Source organism: Callorhinchus milii, unplaced genomic scaffold (assembly GCF_018977255.1).
Source record: "Callorhinchus milii isolate IMCB2004 unplaced genomic scaffold, IMCB_Cmil_1.0 Scaffold3, whole genome shotgun sequence".
In the NCBI taxonomy this organism is placed as follows: domain Eukaryota; kingdom Metazoa; phylum Chordata; class Chondrichthyes; order Chimaeriformes; family Callorhinchidae; genus Callorhinchus; species Callorhinchus milii.
The window spans coordinates 2725232-2733582 of NW_024704744.1; positions in this window are offsets into that span (position 1 = coordinate 2725232).

Genomic DNA, 8351 nt, shown 5'->3' on the forward strand with positions numbered 1-8351 from the left:
GCGTGATTGCGCACAGTAATGGCCACAAATAACCATGGAGTGAGTGACCGATTTTATTTGGGGGATTTTTGGCCAGGACACCGGGAGAGAGAAAGTCCCTTCTCTTTTCAAATAGTGCCAAGGGATCTTTAACGTCCACCTGAACAGGCACATGGGACCTTGGTTTAACGTCTCATCCAAAGGATGGATGTTCACATATAAAACAAATTGAAGCCCAAATGTCAGTGGTGAAGGATTAATCTCTGACTGCCTGAGTTCATTCGGGTGCTGGGTATTTGTTGCACAAGATGCTGGTCAAAGTGGCTTCAAGGTATCATTGACCAGGAAATAACCTGCCTCTGCATCGTGCCTCATTGGATCAACTGCATTGACGTGATGGACGTCTGATGCAAAGCAACGAAAGGTCAGTGATGCTCATCGTTCACTCACGGTGACTGAGGTCCTCTCTGCTGAAGATCAGTCACATTTCGGTTCACTTGCTCTCAGCCCAAAAGCTCAATGAACACTTAAATTCAGTTTTGCCAACAACATATACAGTCAATCCACTTTACATTATATTCTGTGAAGCGCTCTGGGATGTGTCAATGACGTGATAAGGAGCTATCTCATAGGCAAGGATTATTAATATTAATATTCATTTGGAGCAAAGGCAAAACACTCACTTCACATCACAACCACGAAAGAGAAAGGTTCAGATGAAGAAAGCCCTTTGGCCCGACAGCCTGGTTCAGTTGGTCGCGCTCTCGCCTCTGATTTAGAAGTTTAAGCCTCACATCGGAGATTTTGTCTCACTCTTATTTTTTGGGGGATAGAGAGATTATTCCCCCTGGAAATCGATCTGCCATTCGACTAATAACTGGGTTCCAACTTACTGCGGGGTAAACAGAGTAAGAAAACTTGCCTAAGGTTTCGACTCCATCCTACAGTCCCTCCGACTCACTCCTTCCCTCACCTCCTTCAAGGTTTAGCTCAAGACCTTCCTCATTGACCGTGCTTTCAGCCATCTTTCCAACCCTTCGTGCCTACCACCCCTTCGAATCCCATCTCCAGCTCGAGTACAGACTTCAGACTGTCCAGGATCTTGGGACCTGGATCCCAATGTGAAAGGCACTTTATAAGTGTGAGTTTGTATTGTGTTGTAAACACCTGTCTGACCAAAGGCAAGTCATTTCGCACTTTTCACATGTATCAAGAACACTCACCTCACCTCAAGAGGACCCAGGTTTGATTCCTGGGAGGGGCAAAACCTTAAGCAAGTTTCCTTACTCCACACGCCACTGTTTACCTAACAGTAAGTAGGAACCCAATTGTTAATCAATTGGCGGATCGATTTTCTTGGGGTAATAATCCCTTCAAAAAAATAATAATTTGGTCACTCATTTCACGACTGTTTGTGGGATACTGCTGTGTGCAATTTGCTGCCACGTTTAACACACAAAATATACAGTCAATTCACTTTACAGTATATTCTGTGAAGAGCTTTGTGATGTGATAGGAACTATATCAAATGCAAGGATTATTATTATTAATTCAGTTTGCTCTGTTATACCTGCTGGCATTGACATACTGAGTCATCGGTCTGGAGCTCTTCTCAGATGGAGTTTGACGGTATTTGAATTGTATTCTAACCCCGAAGGGGGCCTCGCTATCGGAGCTGAGATCTACGTATTACAAACAGTGGAGGGACAGAAATAGCAACACTGACAACAGCAGCATCCATTCAGGGCAACTCATATCCTGTGATTCCCAACGACTCCCTCGTTCCAGCTATTTTCCTTCTCCTCAACTGTCCCCTCTGACCAGGTCACGAAATTCCACCCAGTCTTTGCCTGAGACACCACTTTGTCTTCAAATGTAAGATCAGGCAGAAATACTTGTCTCTATTGGGATCCTTGCTTTGCACAAATTGTCTACTGCGCTTGTTACAAACACACCCCACCTCCCAGCATTTCCCATTGAATGGCTTTGAGGTGTTATAGCCTCTGTATGAATAGCAACAAGGGATCTTTGACTTCAGCGGAGTCCCGTAACACAGTGCTTGGCGTGTTTACCTCGCAAGAAAGAGGACCCATTGTGTCTTGACCATTCCTTACTCCCTCCCACACCCTTCTATACCCCACTCCCTCATCTCTGACTTCTACTTGAATGCATCTGCACGACCTGATTCATATTTTTTCACATTTTAAATGAAAGCAATCTTTATAAATAAAAGTACACAGGGCAAAAAAAATCGCTTTTACTCTCCTTCCTTCATGGTCCTACTCACCACCGCACCCCCACCACCACCACCCCCTCCCCAGAAACAGAGAAACCATCAACATTGAAAGGAGGAGATGATGTTGATATGTTCAGTGCTCTAGTTTGGGAGAGTAAAGTTAATTTATGTAACGAGGCATACATTTACCAGGCTAGACTATTTCAATGCACTGCTCACCACGTGTACTGTGTATGTGGATGGATGGTTGAAGATAATAATAATAAATAATAATCCTTGCATTTCATGTAGCGCCTTATCATGTCTTTGAGTGAACAAATTATTATTCTTGAGTGACCAAATTATGTGAGGCGAGAGCTCACGCCAATACGGCACAGGACTCCAAGATGGGGAGCGAGTGGGATTAGACGGGCAGTTCACACGGAGACAAACACCAGCAGTGACCGAACATTGCTGACCGTCCATCCCTGATTCTGTGCTGGTCGTAACATTGTGCGACTCCACAAAGAGCTAACACTAAGCAGGTCTGATTTCCACCACGTCCGCTTCATTGCTGAGACTTGTTCGTGGAGGAAACAACAGCACGTAAGAACATGTGGAGTCCTGTAGAGCAGTGATTAATGCATTTATTATAATAATAAGAACAATATTCCTTGAATTTGCACTTTTCATGCCTTTTAGACATCTCAAAGCGCTTCAACAACAACAACAAGATTGCATTTATAAAGCGCCTTTCACGTCGGGAGGACGTCCCAAGGCGCTGGACAGTTGGGTCGGGACCCGAGCAGGTGGGAAATGGTCAGGGTGAGGGGAGGGAATGGAAGGGAGGGAGCGAGGATGGGGTTAGAGAGTCGAGAGGGGATCTGAAGGCACGGTTGAAGAGAAAGGTCTTGAGACCGGCCTTGAAGGAGGAAAGGGAGGAGGCGGCGAAGGCACTGGGGGATGGAGTTCCAGAGCCTCGGGGCTAAGAGACTGAAGGCCTGGCCACCGATGGTAGGGCGGTTGGGGCGGGGGATGTGGAGCAGACCGGAGCCAGAGGAACGGAGGGTACGGGCAGGTAAGTAGGGGGATAGTAGGTCGGAGAGGTAGGAGGGGGCGAGGCTGTGAATGGCCTTGTAGGTGAGGATGAGGATCTTGAATTCGATCCTCTGGGGGATGGGGAGCCAGTGGAGGCGAGCGAGGGTGGGAGTGATGTGGTCCCGAAGCCTGGTGCGGGACAGTACACGAGCTGCAGAGTTCTGAATGACCTGCAGCTTGTGGAGGGAGGTGCCGGGAAGGGGAGCGAGGAGAGAGTTCCTGTAGTCCAGCCTTGAGGTGAGGTCCAGCCTTCTGCTTCACACAATATACTGTAAAGTGAATTGACTGTATATTTGTGGGCAAAACATGGCAGCCAATTGCGCACAGCAGTGTGCCACAAACAGTCGTGGATTGAAGTGAACAATTTATTTATTTTTTCTTGAGGGATTATTATCAGGCGTGGTGATTAAGGAAACTCGCCCAAGGTTTCAACCTGCCAGGAATCGAACCCAGGTCTCTCGCTTACAAGGCGAGTGTTCTAACTACTGAGCTACAGCACTCCACGCCTCACAAGCGAGAGGAGCCAGGTTTGATTCCCAGTCGGGGCGAAACCTTAGGCAAGTTTCCTTAGTCCACACACCTCTGTTTACGCAGCAGTTATTAGGAACCCGGTTCTTAGTCGATTGGCAGATTGCTTTCTGGGTGTAATAATCCCTTCAAGAAAAATAATAACAATTTGGTCACTCAATCCACGACTGTTTGTGGGACACTGCTGTGTGCAATTGGCTGCCGCGTTCGCCCACAAATATACAGTCAACTCACTTTACAGTATATTCTGTGAAGCGCTTCTGACGTGAAAAGCGCTATATCAAATGCAAGGATAAAAAAAATAAGTGCTTTGAGACATCTGAATGTCGTAATGAGGCTCTATATCAAATGCAAGAATTATCATTATTATTATTATTATATTCAAGAGACCACATGCAAGCTGGGAAGGGAAAGAGTTCAAGGCAGAAAGCTGCCAACTCAGATAAAGTCTTGCTACAGTGAAAAGCCTCACTAATGTGAAATGTTACGTTGATGTACAGTGACGTTGCTCCTGGGAAATCAAGGAGATTTCAGGAGAACGTGATATGCGTCACGTCCACTTTGTCACATTGTGCAGTAAATTCTCCCAGCGCACACTCAACCCTCTCCTCCCAGGACAAACCCAGAGGCAAAGGCACTCCATCAGTCTGTCAGCGGCAAGTGGGGGGGTGGTCTCTAACTATCAACAGCAACCATTGTGAGTCAGCCTGGCTCAGTTGGTAGCGCTCTTGCCTTTGGGTCTTAAGGTTATAGGTTCAAGCCCCAAATTGGGTCTTTGACCTCACACCGTCCTGGTTGATATTCCAATAATAATAATAATAATAATAATAATCCTTGAATTTGAAATAGCTTCACAGAATATATTGCAAGGTGAATTGACTGTGTATCATATCATGTGGGTGTATATATTGCAAAGTGGCAGCCAATTAGCACAGCAGTGTCCCACAGACAATGGTGGATTGAGTGACTAAATTATCATTTTATTCTTTGAATTTATTTTTTTGAAGGGATTATCACCCCTGGAAAAGCAATCTGCCAATCGACCAACAATCGGGTTCCGACTTAATGCGAGGTAAACAGAGACGTATGGACTAAGGAAACTTGCCTAGCATTTTGCTCTGCAACTACGCTACAGGATTCTAGATTTCATATCACCCGTCTGTATCCTACAGATAAATTATTACAGATAACAAATGTAATTTTTTTGTGTGTGTTAGTCACTCAGATCATGGCTGTTTGCAAGACATCGCTCTGCACAAATTGGCTGCCGTGTTTCCCTCCAAAGTACGCAGTCGCTGCAATTTACAATAGAATTATTGTGAATACTTTTGAGGTGCTGATAATAAGACTCGTCCCTACAATGTGTTATCGTTCCTCTTTACGTTGGGACAACTTTTCAAAGGGCTTCACAGGATATACTGCAAAGTGGAGTGACCGTGTATTTTGTGAGCAAATGAAGCAGCGAGTTTGTGCACAACAATATCCTACAAACAGCCATGGAGCGAGTGACCAACTTTATCGAGGGGATTGTTGGCCAGGACACTGGGAGAGTGAAACTCCCTTCTCTGTTTGAATAGTGCCATAGGATGTTTAACATCCACCGGAACAAGTAGACAGGACCTCAGTTTACCATTTCATCTGAAGGACGGGACCTCTGACAATTCAGCAATCCCCCCATCACCCCTCCCACCACCCCCCCCCCACCCCCACCTCCCCGCTCTCCCTCCCTCTAGCACTGCAATGGAGTATCAGAATGGAGTGATGGGGGGGGATACTCCTAGTGGTAGATGTAATGTACAGAGACACTCATCTCAGATTGATGACTGTGTACTCCCCCACAGACAGGTTAGAGCATCAGGCCCTGTTCCAGCTGAACCCACTACCATTGGTCACGTCCAGGCCAGTCGTCCTGGGAGGGGATTTCAATTGCATCCTAGAAGCAAACGCACAATCCACCAAGTCCAACGGGGAGCCAGACGTCACGTCCAGGCTCCTCTGGAATGTGGTGAAGGGTGCCAAGCCGAGCGATGTCCTTAGAACCACTGCAAAGCTATCCCAGGTATAGTACACCTACTCCAGCCCAAACAGGTCGATCCTCTCGAGAAACAATTTCCTCTTCCTCTTGAAAAGCCTCGTGGCCAAAGACACAGACATCCAGCCTGTGTTCTTCTCTGACCACTGCCTCCTGTTAGCCAAAAAACTGGGGATGTGGCACCGACTGTTACTGTACGTGGCGCAAGTCTGACCTTTGACCAGGAACATCGCCACTGCAGTCACCAGAGCATCGTTCACCTGATCTGAGCGGCCAAGATGGATATTGTCCGCAGGGACACGACGCATAAAACCCCAGAAAAGGATGGAAAAGCCGACCCTAACCTCGCCCTGATCCTCATGGCCACCTTCATGTGTAAGTACCTGAGGCTGTGCCTGGAGCTCCGCTATGCCGGGAACACATGCCGCTACGTGTTGGGTTTCTACCTGTACCCGGTGTGAGAAGGGTGGGTCTGGCAGAACTGCCTCGAAACATTCCACACGGTTGGAGCTGAACCACCTATCCTATGTTGAGAAATTCCTGAAGAAACCATGTCAGACTCCCGCGCAATCACCGAGTGACCGCGCGGCAGGTAGTCAAAACAGGTCAAAAGGGGGAGAGGGCAGACCTGATCGGGAGGGACCCTGCGGCGACAACCAACTACATCTGGCAAATCGCCTCATCATCAGCCCTGACCAACAACCATCAGGACATGGCCTGGCTGGCGATAAAGGGGACCCTCCCCTCCCCCTCAGGGCTTTCATGCACGGTCGAGGTCTGGGCCAGTCAGCACGTTGCTCTCGGACCGGCTGCAGAGGCCAAGAGACCATGGACCACCTCTTCCTGGAGTATTGTTTGTTTTGCAAAGGTGGTTTGGCAAAAGGTGAAATGGATTCTCTCGCGGTTCATCCCTGGGACCCGCGGTCATGGCACTCGGTGTATCTACAGCCTCTTCCCGAGCGCTCACAGCGAAACCCACATCGAGTGCACCTGGAGGACCATAAACTCGGTAAAGGAGGCCCTTTGGCCTTCCCGGAACCAGATGTTCTTCTGTCAGAACGAGGGGACGGTGAGGGCTTGCCTCAGGCTTGCGCACGCTAGGATCAGGGACAAGCTGACGCTCAGCTCAAACCACTCAGGGTGCGCTCACCGGGTAGCCCACGGGCGCACCCAAATCTATGACTAAAATAAACATGAGGGTAACCATATAAATGTACAAGAAGGTCGCTCAAGATGTAAATAAAGAGCATCCCGAAAATGTCGTACGGTAAACACGTGCGCGTACGGTGCACATCGGTGCACCCTGCGAAAGCGGCAAGTGCACCTTATCAGGGTGTGCGCTCGCACTCATGGATGTGGTGTACACAGGGCGACTTCCGACTGTTTTAACGGGAGTCTCCCAAAAAACGTGTGTGCAACTTGTGAAGGAATGTAACGTAAAGAACGGAGTGTTTTTGTATCGGGAGAAAGGGAAAAATGTAACAGAAGATGCTGAATTGTCCACTGGAGTTACAGAGAAATGCTTTGTACAAGACATTCGCTGAGTAAGAGGGATGTCAGCATCTGTGCTGGTGCTCGCTCCTCCAATGGAGCTCCAAGATCCATTGGAGGTGCGAGCACCAGCACAGAACACGATGGGGGAAAGAGCAGGGGAATGGGATTAGAGTAAAGGGCTCCAGTGGGGAGAGCGAGCACCAGCACAGACATGATGGGGGAAGGAACATGTATGCATATATACAGCTAGAAATTGCCACTTATATCAATTTCATCCAGGCATCATGTCAGGCGGGGAATGGGCTTTTTTGAAAAGAAGAGGCTATTTAAAGTAAATATAAACCTGTCAGACTGGAGACTATCTGTCCGTGGCTGGTAACGAGAGCACCACAGAAGTCAAGGAATGAGATAGTGTTGCCTGGCTATCTAAGGGAGAGATCAGCAGGTGTCTACGTATTAGTGTGTTGGCAGCTCAGAGATGCAAGGTTAAAATGGTTTGACTGCAGACACTCATTCAATACATTTCAAAGGCTTTGAATTGCCATGGTTTTTCATGGAATGTGAAATGCAGAATAAGATTTAACGGAATAAACCAGCTGTCATCTTCAGCTCTCCAGCACTATCCGTGTGTTTGTCAGCCTGGCTCAGCCAGCCACGCTCTCAACTCTGTGTAGGACGATTGGTAGACCGGGCGGAGAGAACATTGAATTAAACTGAGGTCTCATCTGCCTGTTCAAGTGGACGTCCTCCCGTGAAACTGTTGGAAACTAAAAGGGAGTTTCTCCTGGTATCCAGGGGAATGTTACTCAAAGCCAGCAGAAATCAGTACATATAAATGTACAAGAAGGTCGCTCAAGATGTAAATAAAGAGCATCCCGAAAATGTCGTACGGTAAACACGTGCGCGTACGGTGCACATCGGTGCACCCTGCGAAAGCGGCAAGTGCACCTTATCAGGGTGTGCGCTCGCACTCATGGATGTGGTGTACACAGGGGCGACTTCCGA